The 20728-nt window shown below is 35.7% G+C and overlaps 1 long non-coding RNA gene and 1 pseudogene across 1 annotated transcript in view; one reads left to right on the plus strand and one right to left on the minus strand.

Annotated features, from left to right (window-relative positions):
* The window catches only part of LOC105729993 (uncharacterized), a 662720-nt gene that overhangs the window by 193586 nt on the left and 448406 nt on the right, over positions 1-20728 (plus strand). The gene's annotated exons all lie outside the window — the stretch shown is intronic.
* On the minus strand, positions 16316-16749 carry LOC135274757 (NHP2-like protein 1; annotated as a pseudogene).

The raw sequence follows: 20728 nt of genomic DNA on the forward strand, positions 1-20728 counted from the left end.
CTCATGGGACTTACGTTCCAGTATAAAGGAGAGACAATGACTGAGGAGACAAATAAATTAAGAGATAATTTTAAATTGTGATAAACGTATGCTAGAGTGGTCAGACAAGGTGTTTCTCGGGAGAAACATGTGAACTGAGAAGCAGCAAAAGGAAAAGCAGGAGCAAAGGCCCCAAGTAGAAAAGAATGTGGCAGTTGTGGTCTGCCATGGGGCATGTGCAGAGCTTTGTCCCAGAAATAAAGTTGTTGGATGAAGATTGGGAGAATTTGAACACATCACTTTATACCTTTGAGCTTACATTTTTTTTAATCTAAAAATGAAGTGGTTGGTCTTGATATCTAGCATTAAGACCTTCTGGGGTTGGGCATGATGGCTCAAACCTGCTATTTTAGCACTTTGGGAGGCCAAGGTGGAAGGATTGCTTGAACCCAGGAGTTCAGGACCAACCTGGGCAATATAGTGAGGTCATATCTCTACCAAAAAAAAAAAAAAAAGACCCTTTTGGTTTCTGATTCCTCTGTTTTGGTAGATGGAGTAAACCTGGGATTTCTAAGAAAAGTATGGACTGGACAGTAGATTTCCTCCTTTCTTGTTCATAGTAACTGTCATTGTTTTATGTTCATATATGCTGGCACTTGCGTGCCCCATGAGTGTAGATTGGGACAGAGGGGAGGGGGAGCTGTAGATACTTTCTTTTTCTAAATGAAGCTCTCTCCCCTGAGAGAAGAGGAGCCTGGCTGCCCCTTTTTTTCAAAACAAGCAGTACCACTTCAGAGAACTTGAGAAGAGAAAGGAAGACATGATCTTAACTTTCATGTTACCATAAACACCTTGCTACCTGCAGAGATGAACAGATAGAAGAATATATGGGGTTGGCCGGGCGCGGTGGCTCAAGCCTGTAATCCCAGCACTTTGGGAGGCCGAGGCGGGTGGATCACGAGGTCAAGAGATCGAGACCATCCTGGTCAACACTGTGAAACCCCGTCTCTACTAATACAAAAAAATTAGCTGGGCATGGTGGCGTGTGCCTGTAATCCCAGCTACTCAGGAAGCTGAGGCAGGAGAATTGCCTGAACCCAGGAGGCGGAGGTTGCGGTGAGCCGAGATCGCGCCATTGCACTCCAGCCTGGGTAACAAGAGCGAAACTCCGTCTCAAAAAAAAAAAAAAAAAAAAAAAAAAAAAAAAGAAGAGTATATGGGGTTGTCTATTTATATTTTTAAGCCTCCCATATCATTTTTTCCCTGACAGATCAGACTGTGGATATCTCTTAAGTAATCTTGCCACTGCACTGACGAAATTCTACCACTGCCTTACCTCTAATGAAAAAAGCCTCCTATATAGATAAATAGGCCCAGGACAAGTAATAGCCTATTCAGTTCCTTCTCACAGATTAAAAATTAATTTAAATTCAACCATAGATTGAATTTGGACTTTCCCCTACAAAATAGTTACCTCGCCCAACTAGTGCTTTAGCTGTTATTTATACAAAAGCAGAAGAAATGACAATGTATATTGTGTGAAAATTATTTATGAGCTATGAATACAAATTGACTTTATTTTTAGACATAAAGAAAAACACTCTGGAGTAAAAATGATGAAATAGAATTTTTATACTGTTATAATTTATAAGACTGTTATAATTTATAAGATTTGATGACCAAAAAGATCAGATATAAAATAATTTTCTTTAAAATAACTTTAATTTTTACACTGAACACTCCAGACTATAAATTATCATATTAATTGTAGAATCTCCTACTTTCATTTGCACATTATTTTCATGCAAACCAGTTAACTATGGGATAACAAGAGAGTACCTTGAATAAAGTTCAATTTTAAGGAAGGTATTTTGCAGGAGAAAAATTTTTTCTTTCATCTGCACACACTTTTGTAAGTGAAGATATTGAAACATTTTAATCTATTTTTCAATAAATAAGACTTCTCCATTACCCATTTTATCTCAGGATAAAATATTTCAAATTATGGTAAATTCGTTTTATGGTTAATATTAAATTTTATGGACTAGCGGTTTACAAGGAGGTTTAAAATTTTTACTATTGCTACTTTAATACTTTAGTTATTCAGCATGTGGGGTGTTTTATTAATTGATCTTTTTGGTTTCATGACTTTTAAAATTCAGCAATGAAACTCCCCAAATATTAGAATATCTTTTTTTGACCTTTGTCTCAACTAGTTATTTTCAGAAAAAGATACTATCAATTGTAAATCTAGCATTAGCACTAACTAACCAATAGTGGGGTCAGTCTACTCTGAGAAAGACTTCACAGACAGACTCGTTGAAAGCTATCATTAATGTTAGCCAAACAGAACAAAAACCCAGGAATTTTATTCCTCAAATACATAAATCTTAAAACATTAGTATCTTATGAAAAATAGTGTTTAAAAATGGAAAAACTAAAATATACTTATTTAACAAAAATTCCTAATACAATTTGCTGCTCTTGTCATAAAAAGGTATAAAACTGTATGAGATGATAGGTACATTAATGTGCTTCATATTTTACTATCTCTTTTACTACCTGTATGTATCCTGTAACACCATGTTGTAGACCTCAAATATACACAATAAAATTTATTTAAAAATTTAAAATCAAACATAATTCTTAAAATCAACAAAATAGAAATTACTTAATATTGAAGAAGTCTCTATTGCTTAATACACTGAAATAGAAACCTGACAAGCCACTAATTAAATAAAATGTGGTTATCTTAATCAGAACAATGCTATAAAATAATTTTAGTAGACTTGTCTTTCATTAAGTTACCACCTTTGCCTTATCCTGTTATGACTGTTTAACACAAGGAACCTCTGTCAAAAGTGGCACAAAAAAGGCTTCAGAAAAGCAACTCTAGAGGGTACAACTATTCTCTCTCTTTTTTTTCTATGACTCGGTTCCAATGCAATATTTTTTTCTTTCTTTTTCTTTTTTTTCCTATGATTTGGGAACTATTCTCTCAGTATCTAGATTGAAGTCCATGGTTGAATAGCAATGATTGCCTTGGGACAGCATTTCATTCACATGTCCTAAAACTTGTAACCTAATACAAAAGTCAAACATGGCACTATTGTGTCATGAACCCATTGTAAATTGAGGTTGATATTGGTGAAGGATGTTCCTGTATATCAAAGAAAAGTTTGTTTAATGATATGATTTTTCAGATTGTCATAGTAAGAATCTAATGAATTTAGAAATGTGGCTCTTTTAAAGTCCAAGATCCCATCCACTATATCTTTTCTATTATGTTTCTGATCAATTGCTTCAACTCTGTAAGATTAGAGGCTCTTCCCCTTCCTGTTCTCTTATAAATAAATACATTTTGAAAGGGACATAATTCATTTCTACCTAGTCTTGCTAAAAATGAAATATGAGGACTTTATATATGTACGAAGATTTATATATTTTACATGTAGAATTGGTTTTTATTTTTTAAAGAAATATTTTGAAAGGACACTGAGGTACATAAATGAAACATACAAGCTTCAGGAATGGAAGGTCAAGGCAGCTCCTGGATCTTTGGCAAGGAAGTCTATGGACTTTCCTTTAACCCTTCCATTTGCACAACTGTTCCTCTCAACTGTGCTCCTCAATTTCTGTGTCCTGCAGTTCAAGTTCTCTAGGGAAAATATGATTGCCTTGCTTGGATCAGTAATCTACCTACTACTGGTCCAGTTATCTCTGATAGAGAGAATAGGCTAGAAAAATGGCTGAAAGAAGAGGAGGGGCTGTTCTCAAAGAAGGATGTGAGCTGGAGGCAATAAAAGGTGCCTACCTTAAATTTGCTCAGTCACTTGAGCAATTTTAAGACTTTTTTCCTTATTCCTCGTGTTTGGTTGATGTATGAGCTTGAAATAGAACTTTTAACTACATTACTAGTAGTCATTAGCTATCACTACTACTTATTTCAAAAAATACTATTTGCATTTATTGCATAAAAGGAAAATATACAAATTATTCAAAAAATGCATATGTCAATACTTACATTGACTCTGAGAAAATATAAACCCTTTAGCTTTTATTTTTTATGAAGGCAATTAAAATAACATTCTTAAATCTCAGATTAAATATATTACTAGTACTGATTTTATTTATATTTCATACATAACTATTTTTTAGCATCTAAGGTAAGAGATTTGAGGCTGAATTGATGTTAACTTGTAAGCCTGAAAAACTATTCTGGTATTTAAGCTATAATTTACCTACTTCTGAAACTTATCTTTTATTCTTCTGCCTCAGACTGAGTTAGACACTGCCTTACATGAGTTCTAGTATACCAGAGTAAGGCAGTGTCCAATTCAGTTTGAGTCAGAGGAGTAAAAGTGAGTACCAGAACTCAAGTAAGGCCTTGGACAAGGCACTTAATATCTATGGGTCTCAGTCTTTTCATCAGAATCATAAGAGTTAATATCTGCCCTTCTTCTCTCATAAGACTATTATGATGATAATAAGAGATACTGTATGTTAAGACAGTTTGTGAACTATGAAATGCTATGTGATTTGTATGTCTGTGTCCCTAAATTATAAACTTTTTGAGAGTTAGCACTGTATTTTGTGCTTCCTTGTAATCCAATAATTATTATAGCCTGATCTATGGCAGATGTTTAATAATTTTTGGTATTGATGATTAAGGATGAAAATAAAAATATGGAGGTTCTCCTAGTGATTTTCTCCTGCTCACAGTCATTTATTCATTCAATCACTTTTTCATTCTATGGTGCCTCCAAGGCACTGGACCTTATGCTAGGCATTTGCAGATATACTAACATTTAAGCCTTGTTTAGTGCTCTCAAGGAGTTTAAAGTCAAGGAAGGGAGATAGTCTTATGAGCAGAAAACTATACAGCATTATGGAAGAATAAGGACGGAGATAGTTATGTTGCTTTTAAAAGGGACACCTGACTCAGCTTTGGTTATGCTGTTCATGTGAATTATAAATTTCTCAAAAATAATAAAATAATTTTACAATTAAAAAGTTGAATGTAAATTAAGTATCTAATTAAGGTCAACATTAAATATTAAATATGTAATTTTTGGCTCCTTGAATATTTTAAAAACATGAATTTAGTATATAGCAGATTTATGACTTGACAATGAAAATTTCTTCTGGCATTTTAAATTTGAATTCACAACATTTATTCCCAGTTGGCAATTACATATTTATTTGCATGCCATTTTGCTTACTGTTGGTCTCTCCCACTGTGCTGCAAGCTCCATCACATCAAGGACCAAGTTAATTGTGTCTTCCGTGGTATGTCCCAGTCCTGCCATTGAAGGCATTTAAATATTTGCTGAATATTATTTGAATAAATAACTTGTGGAGAGTTGGAAGAGATTTGTGGAATAAACATTTTTATGTGGTGTGTTGTTGAACCTGCGTATGCTTTTCTATTTTAACACTATTGTCATTGGGACTGTAGAATTTGACTCATAAACATCACTTTGCTTTTCTTGGAATGCTAATGCATAGTTACAGTTTCAAATGTCACCTCTCTTTTAAGTTCTACAACATAGTTGCCTAATCCTTGAATGTCCGGCCACCTGAACTTGAAGTATCTAAAATCTAATTTTAGTCAGTTTTTTCTTAAGCTGACTCTAATAGTGATGTCACATATTTCTTAAGTTCTAGATCGGAAAACTGTACACAACTTAAATTTTTCTTTCTACTTCCTATGTCTGTTTACAACTGTAGCCATAAAGTTGTGTTTTTCTGTTCCTTTTTATATCTTTTGCATATTCGTTTCTTTTTTATTCCTGTCCTGGAAGCACTGACTACCTGACAACCACTACACCCTGGGTCCCTCAGCTTTAGTTTCTCTCTTCTCCAGAATTCCAGACTTTTTTTTTTTTTTTTTGCCAAATTAAACTTACTGAAGTACCACAGTCAATCTGATTTCTTGTTTCTCCTCTTACCTTTTAGTGAACAACTATAGACCTTACTCAATAAACTTTTTAATTCAACTCATTCCCAAAGCAAATAAAAAATACAGTTAGGACTGAAACATCTTTCTAGCATCATCTTTCAAATGCATCTTGAAATTTTTTTAAACCTTTTTTTTCCTTGAATTATTTTTCTGTGCTCAAATATTTCATTGCACTTTGCTGCCTACCGAGTGAAATTAGGATTTAGCCTGATATTCAAATCTGCCTGCTGGTTCCATCATTAAAAACAGACCGTGGCACATGGTAGACATTCAGTGGATATTTTAAAATTTTGTTTGGCATGTGGAAGCTAATGTATGTCAACTTAGGATATTGTTATAGCACACATTTCCATTTTCAGTTGGTTAGGAGATTTCTAATTTGTGTGTTCAAGAATTCTTTATGGATGACTGAGAGTTATTTGTCCTCTTAGCCCTGGGGCAGCCTAGGGTGGTTGAAGTTGTGGAGTCAATTATCTTATCTGTTTATCTCTCTGTGCTATTCAAATAGCATCATTTTCTGTGTGTGCCATGCTGTGACAAAGATTGAGAAGCACTGGGTAACAAATGCTCTGATGTGCTAAATTATAAATGATTTAACTGTTAATTGATACTTCCTGATTTGAATACTGAGATGAAGCAGAATAGAATTGGGTTAATAATGGTTGTCACCTTGCTAGCAAATATACCAATTGTGGTCCTTTTCCACTGCCCTCCACTGCATAATTTTGGCTGCTTGTCCTCTTGGGGACTGTTGCTGTCATTAGATTAGCATTTTTTCATTTTCCCTGCAAAACATTTTACATGACTTCATGATCAGTGAGAGGATCTTGTGAATAATATATTTGTGGTTTTTTGTAAGTGAAGTAGTATCAGAAGCTATTTTATATATTTTTATAAAGCTATATCTTATATTATTTGTGAATTTTAGCAGTTCCTTCTGTACATCCCTGATAAATTATTTTGAGACAAGCGAAGACGAAAGTATACCCAGTGCATGTCAAAATGATCTGTTGATCTATTTATGCAGTATCATTTTTCAACATCTTCTGATTTAAATCTATTACTCTATAAATTACTATTTCAACTCTAACACTATCTCTAACAGAGATTGACAAAAAGAGCTGTCAGAATTCATACTTCTGGTAAAGCCCTGGAAACTACTGTTGTTCACTAATTTAAACAGACTGTGATATAAAAGGAAAAAATTTATTTGATTTTTATAGATTCAGTGTTCTTTGACCTGATTGCTACAGTTTTAAAATGCATAGGTTGAAATGTATTCATCTTAGAAATCTGCACACATTTTTGTTACAAAGAAAGCAAACAAAAACTGAGAAGTATTTTAATCTTGCTCCTAGTTATATATATATATATATATCTTCATATGTATCAGGCAAGAATATAGTTTCTATATAGTTTGAAGAAGACTCCACAAATATTCCTTAGTAATGTTTCCAATTTCAGCCAAATTTCAGTATAAAACCAAAAATTACCTTAAAATAAAGTGGAGTTTGACAAAACCATGTTTTTTTAAGGTCAAAGTTGTGAAGTTCTGACGTATACAAACCCTTTGGAAAACTTCCTGTCCTCTCTTGTTCACATATATATTTCTTATTCTTTGTCTATTTTGAAAATTGTGGTGAGTGGTCTTTGTAAAGACCATAATCCAAATGGATGCATATTAGTTATATGAGCACAACACTTTGCATAAATTCTTCATGAAAATGAGCTGTAGGTGTTATGCAAACCATTTGTGGAATAGAATTCTGCTCTTCATTAAAATGTGGTTAATAAGCCAGATGGGTCCCTGTTAGGTGGGATGAGGATTTGCATCTGAAGCTCTGAAATCCCAGGATTTAGTCCTGAGTGAGTCTATACTTTACAGAGGTATGTATTTACTGAAAAGACCTCGGTTGTATAAAATAGACTTGTTCTTCCTTAGAAAATGCTTAATGTCATAAATTTTCTGTATCATTCACAGAATTGTATTTGGCTTATACATTTTTATTTAAATTTGTTTATCAAGTAAAGGACAATATTTAAAATTCATCCAATCATTGCATGAACGTTGATCCATTTATCCATTTCTAAGGTGTAGGGCTCACACTCTTCTGACGTTGTTTTCAACTAATAATTTCTGAAGCACCTCAGGTAATTGCTGCCCTCAGATTGCCCATAATCAAGTCATGGAGGTGAAATTACATTTGATGAAATGATGGCAACCAAATTCAGCTACAGAAATCCTTTTGGGAAAGAGTATTTTGTGACACTGCCTTTTTCAGTTTGACAAGAGGTAACAAAATATTTAACTTCTAGCCACTTTGGTAAATAGAATACTGAATGTATTACAATCTCTTCAGTGATTTAAAATCTTCATTATGTGAATTTGCTCTTTTGATAATACTGTTGAATATTCTCTTCTGTTTTATTATGCTTTAAATAACTCCAAACCATTTTGATTTTGGGTTCAAAATGCAAGTGCTGTATGTGTGTGAGAGAGATGGGGTGGCAGTGGAGAGAGAGAGAGATCACAGCTCCTAGTAAGGAGTTGGGGTTGGGAGCTGAAACAACAGCATTTTATTTTCTCATAGTTCTAGAGGGTAGAAAGCCCAAGATCAACATTTTGCCAGTGCTGAGGTTCTGGTGAGGTCCCTTTACCTGGCTTGCAGATGGCTAGCTTCTCACTGTGTCTTATGGTGGAGAATGAGTGAGCGAGCTTTGGAGTCTCAATATAAAGACACTGATCTACTGGATCAGGACCCCACCCTCATAACCTCATTTAACCTTAATTATTTCCTTACTCCAAATAGTCATATTGGGGCTTAGGACTTTAACAGATCAATTTTCTGGGGACACAATTCAGTCTATAGCACCACCCTTGCATTTTGTTTCCAATTAAGCTTCTTTGGGCTTAGAAATCTCGTTTTTTCATATTAATTCATTTGTTATTTTATCCATTTGCTTATTAAACAAATATTTAAATCTCTCATGTACTAGATAGGATGCTTACTAGAATTATATACGAAGCAGAAAGAATGAGCTTCAGACAAGATTCCAGAGGTATTTCTTATGAAAAATATGCACTAGTTTTAGTGTAGGGGATTTGTGGTTTCTCTTGGCCATTTGAGGTGTATTTTATTTGGGTGAGGTGTTACAGCTATATGATGAACTATTAAGAGTTAAATATCAAAGGAGTTAGGAGAAAGGAGTCAGTGTGGATTACAATAATTGGAGAAAATTTTATGGAAGAAGCAAGAGTTGACTGGCTCAACATGAGCTAATAAAATTACAATTATATAAAAACATTTACAATGAAAAATTGCCATGTGGGGAATTTTCTCACTTGTGGCACTGGTAAGATTTCAGACAAGAGGGTAAATACTTGTGATCAAATAAATGGCTGTAAAAATTATTTGTCCTAATTAAATAAAATTTAATGACCATATGTGATGATATAAATGATGAAACCATTTTGTATCACAAGCTACTTACAGTGATTCATTATGAAGGCTTCATAACATTAGTTACATGAGATCGGATTTACCTTTTGTGGACTGCAGTAGTCCTCGTTAGAGAGCACATATAGTTGTTAGTTCTACAGATTGCTGGGAAGGACTAGAATAAAATTTTTTCGAACTTTATGGACCACGACTACATTTACACATACACACACACACACACACACACACACACACGCACATGCTCATATTCCACAGACATATATAAAATAAACAGAAGTTTCACAAACATCCTATGTACAATGTGCTCTGAAATTTTCTGCTCCATTCAATTTTTTTGAATAGGTAGTTATGATCTATTAAATTGATCTTATGACTCACTAATATGTTGTTAATCTTTAGCATGAAAAAGACTAAGAGTTAGGGTAGGGGTCAAGGGAAGAAGGCATAATAGTACTAAATTCAGTCATTTGCAATGAACATTTATCATGCTTGACAGCCATTCCCACTTAGAGTTGTACCCTGATTTTAGGTTGCAAATTGACCCTCTTCCACGGTGAGTATTCATGGTATGCAATTATTTCCAGTTGCCAACCTCTCACCCTGGTAGCCAAGCAGTTATGTGATCTAAGCTTGGCCCATAAAATGCTGTCTCTTTAGGGACTTTAAGTCTTGAGAGAGTGATTGAGAAAATGATCAGAGACTATTGATATCACTAGCAATGTCAGTGTCATACTGGCCAGGCTTTCCCAGCATTCTCTGTTTTCCTGGTTCTTGTGGCTCACCGTGTTCTGGTCAGCCATGTCTGGGCTTCTATTCTCGTTCTGTTGATCTTTGAGTAGCCCATTTACAACAATGCATGTAATAACATCTTTTTTTGTTTTATTTTAATAACATTTAATTTAGCTAGAGTTAAGTTCTGTTGCTGGCAAATAAAGAAACTTAATTGATTCAACAGTTGAAAAAGAACTATTGTTTAAGTTGGTATAATCTAACTTTTAGCCTGTCCTCCTATTGCACATGTTATGGCCAAGGAAGAGTGAGTAAAGGAAAGATTGAAAACAAAATAATTTGACATAAAAGTACTACTTGACAGATGGCACCAATAGCACCATTTCAGAATGCATCATGTTTTAGCAGTAATCTAAATATCTTACCAAATGGCTAGATAACCAGCTGAAATTAAAGGATTAAGGACCAAGACATATTTATTTCACTTATATAAACATTTCTTCCTTTCATAAATGTTTTTTAATTAACTCAGCTGTTTTTATTTTGTCTTGTTGAGTACAGTTGGGCCAGGTTTTTATATGTAGATAAATTTTGTACTTAGCAGAAATGCACAGAAACTGTCAGGTTGATTATAACTAACAATAAAATGAGTTGATGCTTTTGAGTGAATGGTATTCAAGAATTTTAGAGGATTGTCTGGGCATGGTGGCTCACACTTGTAATCACAGCATTTTGAGAGGCCACAGCAGGAGGATTACTTGAACCCAGGAGTTCAACACCAGCCTGGGCAACATAGCAATATGCTCTCTCTAAAAAGAATAAAGAAAAAGCCAGAGTACTTTCTCCTACCACCATTATTATTGCTGCTATAATTCTTGTGGATATATTTTAATCTCTGGTTTCATATGGTGGGGATATTTTAAATGGACTATTTTTAAAAACTGCTGGATATGAAATTCTTTGTTGAACATTTTTTTCTCTATGAATATTGAATATAGGCCCCCAATCTCTTCTGACTTGTAGGGTTTCTACTGAGAGGTCTGCTGTTAGCCTGATTCCCTTTGTATGTGGCCTGTCCTTTCTTTCTAGCTATCTTTAACATTCTTTCTTTCAACCTTGGAAAATCTGATGTTTATGTGTCTTGAAGATGATCTTGTGGAGAAATCTTGGCACAGTATTCTCTGTATTTCCTGAATTTGACTCTTGGCCTCTCTAGCAAGGTTGGGGAAATTTCCATAGATGATATAGTGAAATACATTTTCTAAGTTTACTTTCTCCCTCTCCCTTTCAGGGATGCCAGTGATTCGTAGATTTGTCCTTTTTATATAATTCCGTGCTTCTCAGAGGTTTTGTTCATTCCTTTTTATTGTTTTTCTTATTTTTTTTCCTTCATTTCAGAGTGCCAGTCTTCAAGTTCTGAGATTCTTTTTCCAACTTGGTTTATTCTGCTATTAATACTTGTGACTAGATTGTGAAATTCGTATATTGTGTTTTTCAGCTCTGTTAGACCCATTAGGTTATTTTGTGTACTGGTTATCTCAGCTGTCAGCTCCTGTATCATTTTATTGTGGATGGTGGCACTTAGGCTTACTGGCCAGTTGGTAGACTTGCTTGGTTGTTTGGCTCCCCTCTGTTTCCTCACAGTTGCAGTCCTGTTCCCTGTCAGTGCTCTGAAAGTGTGAGTTCCTCTCCCACTTAAGTGCTGGCTGTAGATCATGACTTGGCACTCCTGGGTTGCTCCCTGCAGCTCTAGGATGATCTCAGAGTTTATGTTCCTTCCCTGTCTTGGAGGTAGCAGTGGAAGGAACCTTAGTAGTGGTTTTGGCCAAGGGTATTTTGCTTGTATCCTGAGAGCTCCACCCCAGAGAGATGCAGGTCAGCAGTCGCTTAGTGCAGTCAGCCCAGTATGGAGGGTCTATGCTGTGGGCCCAAGCCAGGGTTTCCCTGTCTGGTGAGGAGGAGAGGGAAGGTCTGGGACCTGTGGGAGATGGACTGGCTTCCTCTCCTTGGATTGACTGCAGCTTGTTGGAAGTGTGAATAAAGCATTTAGAGTCTTTGTTCCTTCATTAGTCTGAGAGTAGCAGGGGCAGTCCCACTGCAAAGGCAGTACCAGAGAGACTTTCATTTGCCCCTGAAGGCTCTGTTCAGGGAGTTTCTGAGTTGGTACTGGCTCAATAGCCCCAGAAGGGGCTGGCCAGAGACCCAGGCCTGGAGGACCTTCCTGGTAAAGAGATTTGGGAATGGGCACTCATATAGCAGTCTAGCCGTTTCTTCCATAGGTCTGCTGTGGAAGCCCTCTGGAAAAGGGTTGGGATTCATTCATTCAGTTCCTAGTCACCTTGGATTTTCTAGTACCTAGAGGTATCAACAGTGAAGGCTGTGAAACAGCAAAGATGGTGACCTGCCCCCTTCTCCTGGGAGTTCTATCCCAGAAAGGTACAGATCTGTTGAAATTCTGAATGCCTGTAGGAGGCAGCTGAAGACCCTCATTGGGAGGTTTCACCCAGCGAGGAGTAAAGGGATCGTGGACTTGCTTACAAAAGCAGTCTGGCCATATTTTTTTAGAGCAGCTGTGCTGTGCTGGGGGTCTGTTCTAATCCCTGTCTGTCTCTGACTCTCCAAAGCTGGACCAGCTAAGTTGCCCAAACAGCAAAGATGGTGGCTGACCCTTCCCTCTTGGAGCTCTGTCCCAGGTTTGAAACCTCTGCAGGCCAGAAAATGCTGGCTAAAGGTAGCTAAAGGTCCTGGTTGGGAGGCCCTGCCCAGTGAGGAAGAATGAATGGGATTTGGGACCTGCTAAAAACAGCAGTCACGTTACCCAACTTCAAACTATACTACAGGGCTACAGTAAGTAAAATAGCTGATACTGGCACAGAAACACTGATATAGAGCAATGGAAAAGAATAGAGAACACAGAAATAAGGCTGCTTACCTATGACTATCTGATCTTTGACAAAGCTGACAAAAACAAGCAATGGGGAAAAGACTCCCTATTTAATAAATGGTGCTGGGATAACTGGCTAGCCATATGCAGAAGATTGAAGCTGGACCCGTTTCTTACACCATATACAAAATTTAACTCAAGATGGATTAAAGATTTAAATGAAAAACCTAAAACTATAAAAACCCTGGAAGACAACCTGGGCAATACCATCCTGGATACAGGAAAGGGCAAAGGCTTTATGACAAAGACACTAGGCAAAGATTTCATAACAGACACAAAAGCAATTGCAACAAAAGCAAAAATTGATAAATGGCATCCAATTAAACTTAAGAGCTTCTGCATAGCAAAATAAACTATCAACAGAGTAAACAGCCTACAGAATGAGAGAAAATATTTGCAAACTATGAATCTGATAAAGGTCTAATATCCAACATCTATAAGGAACTTAAACAAATTTCCAAGAAAAAAATAACCCCATTAAAAAGTGGGCAAAGGACATGAACAGACACTTCTAAACTGAAAACATACATGTGGCCAATAAGAATGTGAAAAAAAGGTCAATATCACTGATCATTAGAGAAATGCCAATAAAAACAATGAGATTCCATCTCACAGCAGCCAGAATGGGTATTACTAAAAAGTCAAAAAATAACAGATGCTGATGAGATTTCAGAGAAAAAGAAACATTTATACACTGTAGGTCAGAGTATAAATTAGTTAAATCATTGTGGAAAGCAGTATGGCAATTCCCCAAAGAGCTAAAAACAGAATAGCACTCAACCTAGCAATAACATTACTGAGTATATACCCAGAGAAATATAAATCATTCTGCCATGAAGTCAATGCACACGAATGTTCATTGCATTGCTATTCATAATAGCAAAAACATGGAATTAACCTAAATGTCCATCAGTGGCAAACTGGATAAAGAAAATGTGGTACATATATACCATGGAATACTATGCAGCCATAAAAAGAATGAGATCATATCCCTTACAGGGACATGGATGGAGCTGGAGGCTATTATCCTTAGTAAACTAACACAAGAACAGAAAACCAAATACTGCACATTCTCACTTAAAAGTGGGAGCTAAATGAAGATAACTCATGAACACAAAAAGGGAAACAACAGACAGTAGGTTCTACTTGAGGGTGGAGGTTGGGAGGCAGGAGAGGAGCAGAAAAAATAACTATTGAGTACTTTAATACCTGGGTGATGAAATAATCTGTACAACAAATTCCCATGATGCAAGTTTACCTATGTAACAAGCCTTCATATGTACCCAAAACTAAAATAAAATTTTTTAAAACTGCAACACATTCTTTATAAATAATTTAGAAAGACAATAAGTATAAATAGAAAGGTTAAAAAAAATCACATGAAATCTCTACCACCTAGAAATAATCATCATCAAAATGTGAACACTTTTCTAATCATCATTCTATGCAAACACTGAGAAGATAGCTAAAGGTGACCTTTGTAAATAGTATGTCACAAGGCTTTCTAAATAAAAATATTTTTTACCCATTAGAGCAATTTGATATAATTATGAAGTGTCCAAGATCTTTTAAAAATTGACAATGCCCAATATTTTTGTGTTTGCAGTCCTCTAGGGTAATTTGGCATAATATACTTAAAGTCTTAAAAATCTTTAAAACCTTTTAGATGAAATCAAAGTAGCAAAATTATTTGCTCACATAAAATAACTATAGATGTACCGAGATAATTATTAGGATACTTACTGTGTTATTTATAATGTTAAAAAAAATTGGGAAAATTACATTACATATACTCAAATTTGAATATAGTAAAATAAATAATCTTGTTAGTTATACTGTGTAGTACTATGCCGCCTTGCCAATATTGAGTATGAATAACTGATGGCACAAAAAGTTTATCATACACTCTGAAGTGAAAAACACAGGTTACAAACACACATATGCATATATTCCTGTATAAATATTTAAGTACATATATATTTACACACATATATGTACTGAAAGGGTATAAACTAAAATGTTTATTGTAATTTTTTCTTCCTAAATTATAAATTCTATTTTGTAACTGTTTACAGTATGTTACTTTCAAATTCAGAAAAAAATATTTTTTTAATTTTTTTCTATGTCCAGCTATGTGCAGGATGAGGTTTGTAAACATGATATTAATTCTATTTCAAATATGCCAGCTTATAGATCCATTGTCAAGCAGGCATTTTTTTGTTTAAATTAGAACAGGAATATATTTATTTGATAGGATGTTCACAAGATTGGACATGCTAGTACCCTCTTCATGTGATAAAGAATATCACATGACCCATACTGTGGCAGGAAGCAAGGATTAGGGCCTAAAGCTGGTGCCAAGTGTCCACTGAAAAAATCCCCATTCACCAGAGAGAGATTGTTTTCTTGGATTTCATCATCTCTGTTTTAGCTCCCAGCCAGGTCGTTATAACCTTAGAATCCTTTGTTGCAGCAGCAGTTAACGCTCTTTACCCTTGTCACTACTGACTCTTTCAAGACCCATGCCAACTACCTCATCCCTCACTCACCCAGGCTACTTCTGGGATCCTAAGTGCATCTCTCTGGGGAGCTGCCACCCTGCCACCCTCAGGGGCATGGTTAAGGGTTGGCAGGGAGAACTTAAGATCATATTACCAAATGCAAACAGTAGGGGTACATTAGTAAATGACAACACTTAGACCTAAGCCTAACAACCTCACAGAACACATGATTTCTCCCTCAAATGATACACAATCACCCAGAGATCAAAGGAAACCCCTCGAGCATTTTAAAAGGTATGGATGATTCTGCATGCCAGGCACAGGGATACAAGTGGGTGGTGTTTACTTCTATCATACCCTGCATATAGTAGGAATTTAGTGAATGAAAGTCAGAACCAGATCTCTATCCTGACTCCATCAGATCTTTCCTGGCTCTTCCTGCCTTTGAATGGCACATCATTCTGCTTCTCTCTGTTCTGGGTATTTGTTTTTTTCCCCAAAATAGAGGATTAAAAAAAATGGATGGCAGAGAGACAGAGAGTGTGTGTGTAAAGAGCGAAGGGGAAACAACCCAGTGAAACAAAACAAAAACAATACAAAACTCCAGAAATCAGCTTTACAGATTACAGTATTGTATAACAATGGAAAGTAGTTGAAAATTCTACCTGCTAGCACAGACAATATTATACACAACTTCACAGTATAGACTCAGCAGGAGATTGCGTCAGAGGCCACAGCTTTAGACCAAGAGTCTTTCAGCGGACTGCAGAATGGACTGGATCTGTTGCTTGAGCTGTGAGGTTCCTTGATGGTGACACGACAGGGCAATAATAGGCCTGGAAACCCCACAGGCCCACCCCAGGGCCTATTTGGAGGATAGAAACAATAGGACACATTCTTGTCTTCACACAGCAGCTGCAGGAGCAGAATGATCTCCAGTGGCTCAGCATCTGCAACCCCCACAATGAACTCAGAAATGCCCTTATTGAGGGTTTTGGTGGCTTCTTTGGCTTCTTTCTAAAACTGCCTGTAGTTACACGACTGTTGCACGAGGTCCAGTAGTTTCTTGGTGAGGTGAACATGTGTGAGAGGGTAGGCTTTTGGATTTACATCAGCCTCAGCCGTGGCTGAGGCTTGGTGAGTTTGCCACTCCTCAACGAGCACAGCCAACATCCACAGGTAGGAAATTTTTAATCAAAGCACATCTAGACTTTTGAATGTCTTATTTCTTTCTCAGATGATGTAAGACAAATCAAAATATATCTATTAGTTTTTAATTTTTTGAAGCATAGAAACAGGGCTAGAGTACCTACTGTTTAAAAATAATACTATATGGTAGAAAATAAAGGTCATGTTCAGTATTTTTACCCTGAAGTAAGCAACCATTATCATTTTAGTGTTCATAGTCTTTCAAGCATCTTTTTATGCATATGTATATACATATATCCTTCTGTCATTGTTCACAGATAAAATCATATCATACATTCAGTTTTTATCAATAGACTCTTTCCTCCCCCACAAACTTTTGTAACATCAGCACTCCATGTCTCATATTTGTCATGTTAACACCTGTAGATGTGTCCTTCCATTTTCCTCATGCTCATGTATTGATATTCTACTGAACAATTTATACATGCAGCAATAGTGTCATAGAGAATTGACTATTGTGACTCTTTTGAGTATCTTGCAAACAATTCCTCCTTCCCTCCTCTTCGTTTTCACAGTTGTCTTAACAATTATTGGGCATTTTCCCACATGAATTATAAGATTTATCTGAATTGAAGAAAATTATTCATAAGATCTTATAATCACATAGAATTTATATATTAAAATGCACTACCTTGAGCCCAGAAGTTTGAGACCAGCCTGGGCAACATGGTGAAACCCCCTTTCTACAAGAAGACAAAAATTAGCCCGGCATCGTGGTGCGTGCCTGTGTCCCAGCTACTGAGGAGGGTAAATGGGGAGGATTGCTTGAGCCTGGGAGGTGGAGGTTGCAATGAGTGGCGATCACACCACTGCACTTAAGCTTGGGCAACATAATGAGACCCTGTCTCAAAAAAAAAAAAAATAAAGTGCATTGTCTTCTAATTTCTTCACCACCTTGGAGCCATCAGAAATTTTTTCAGTACTATTTTTTATTAGGTTGGTGTGAAAGTAATTGCAATTTTGTCATTACTTTCAATGGCAAAAATCACAATTTCTTTCACATCAACCTAATAGAATATCCTCAGAAAGTTCTGTGAGAACTAATCTGAGAAGAGAGTTCTCGTCATACTCAATTCACAGTCCTATTCTCTTAATTGGTAATCTGTTTACTTGTCACATAAGTATGGGACAAAATACTTTCTAGGGCCCCTTTTAGTTTTAAGGTTCTAGATTTTATATAGGATAAAGGTTAATTAACATTTGATGCAGATACATATGTAACTATTTCTTTAAAAACTCTATTTGCTGTGAGTCCTTAGAAAATTTAAACTATAGCTACTTCGTGCCCTGTGATAAAAATGACATAGTAGTGTATTTATAGGATGACCAACAATCTTGGTTTGCCCTGGAATAAGGGGCTTCCTGGGACAGGAGACTTTCAGTGCTAAAATGAGGTGGTCCCAGGTAAAAAGGTGAATCACTCCATTTGGTCTGATGGTTTCTTTCAAAGTACTTTGAAAATGTCCATATTCTTATGTATAAATTCATTAAAATTTCTGCTTTGGACTTTAAATTTTACTTTAAAGATTATTCCTTACCTTACAAATCTTGCAAAGATTTTGGCCCAGGTAAGTAAATTTTGGTGCTAAAGATAAATGAACAGTGTTCTATATTTGATTTATATAATTTAAAATTTTTTTTATGTAGTCTAGAATTAATAGACTTGTGGAAAAATACTCATATACTACATCTACAAGAATTTTAAAAATGTATGAACAATGAGAATATCAATCTTAAAAATAATGTATTAAAAACAACGATGAAAATAAACATGAGGAGATACAACTATGTTATTATTTTTAAGGATATTCCTATATATTCTGCAGAAGTTACATTCCCATAAGGGTTTTTTATTAGTCTGCTTGGGCTGCCATAACAAAATACCATACACTGGGTGGCTTAACAAAATAAATTAATTTTCTCACAGTTATGGAGGTCAGCAGTGTGACATTTGGGTGCCAGCATGGCTGGTTTCTGGTTAGAGTCCTTTCCCTGGCTTGTAGATGGCTACCATGTCTTCACATGGTAGATAGAGAGACAGAGAGTGCTTTGGTTTCTCTTCTTATAAGTGTATGCACTAATCTCATCTTGAGGGCACCACCTAACCTTAATTACCTTCCAATGACCCCATCTCTAAGACTGTATTAGGGGCTAGGACTTCAATATATGCATTTGGGGGGCATACAATTCAGCTCATAGACGCACAATATATGAGTTTGGGGGGCATACAATTCAGCTTGCATCATAAGAAATCAGTGATTTCTTAAAGTCAATTCAGCTTAGTTAATAAAATGCTTAAGGATTCCAAGTCTGATTAATTATTTAAAAAATTATTTACTTTCGTGGAGTATATTTCAATATGATATTCTATAAGCATATTGGTAAATCACAGTTTTGACAAAATAATACACATAAAAGTAACTGTATATGAAAACTACACAACTATCAGGCAATAAAAATCTTTTACTCATCAGAATGCAAGTTGTATTGCATTTTTGTTTGCTTATGGAAATCTTCAATGGACCACAGTATTGCATATTAAGCAAATGAATCTATTTGCCCTTTATAAAGTCATTTTTTAATGTAAATTTTTATTTTGTCTTGCTGTCTTCAAACCACCCGGGACATTGCTGTGTTCCTTGTAATGTGGGGAGGTTGCTAGGCAGTGTCACAGATTATGGCACCCAGCCACTGAGCTGTGACAATGCCTAACTCCATATTGCATATCTGTTCTTCTCAGAGACAAATTTAAGGCAGATAATATACTTAAAGCATGCAGGAGGTTGTATGCCTTTGGGTAAAGATATACACTAAAACATGATTATTTGGTGCATATATGCATATCAATATTGGCGAACAAAAACAACAGAGTATCTTGCTGCTCTCAGAAAAACTACTGTTGTTATGTAGATCCTTGCTTCCAGACTTGAATTTTTTTCTTTAGTATGTTAATATCAATATTTTGAATTTGCCCTTCATACGTTTGGCAGCATATACTGTGTTTTGGTCTATTTAATAGTTTACTTTGTGTAGATTCATTCAGGAAGCCTTTAAAATTGTTCCTATGGTGATATGTCTGTTGTTTATATATTTTTGTTTTTGTTTGTGGGAATAGAGTGATTGGATGAGTAAAGGATGACCTGGTGTTTTCAGGGCTTAGAATGTGTTTGTGATGTGAATTATTTCTTCATGGTTGTTTTCAACTATTTTAGCCATAAGTAGAGAGATATTTGCATGGTAGAGATCTAAATGAAGATGGAGCTAATTGGGGGCAGAAGGAAATGGTGATTGTGGAGAGAGAGAAAGCCACTTAAACCATGTGTGTAATTCTATGAAATACCAGACTACATTACTATGCAGATTGCATCTGATACTCTCATAAATAACATGTTTATAGAAAAACAACATTTGCTCTAAGTAAATGGTGTTGCATGCAACACTTGTAGATGATTTGTGGGACCTGCAGGGGTGATGCTGCTTCTCCCACTGAGCATATATTGCTTTAACGATGTATTCAGGAAAATGTATAAATCACAAATGCAAAGTAAGCAACTAACATTTATTTTAATTATGTGGTATTGAAATGTATCCTCTTAATATGCAAGGCAAATTGATTGGTAAAATGTCAAATCTGGCAAAAAACAAAGATTTAACAAAGTTGTTGGAAAAACAAATTTGAGCGGAAAAACAAATTTTCCTTCTTTCTTTATAAAACTCTGTTCTGCAAGTTTTATAAGCTCATAGATTCTTGTTCTCTGTAACTGATAGCTATGAGTTTCTGTTTCTCATCTAAGCAACACAGCAAAATTCATGAGAAATGCCTAAACAGGCCTAGACTCCAGCCATCGAGGCTGCATAAGGGAAAGCACGAGATAAGCTTGTGCAAGCCTCCTTAAGATAATAGTCATCTAGGCCACATAGCAAAAAGCATATGTAAACCTGG

The sequence above is a fragment of the Aotus nancymaae genome, unplaced genomic scaffold, assembly GCF_030222135.1.
Source record: "Aotus nancymaae isolate 86718 unplaced genomic scaffold, 86718_ANA_hifiasm-v0.15.2.pri h1tg000014l, whole genome shotgun sequence".
Classification (NCBI taxonomy): Eukaryota; Metazoa; Chordata; class Mammalia; order Primates; family Aotidae; genus Aotus; species Aotus nancymaae.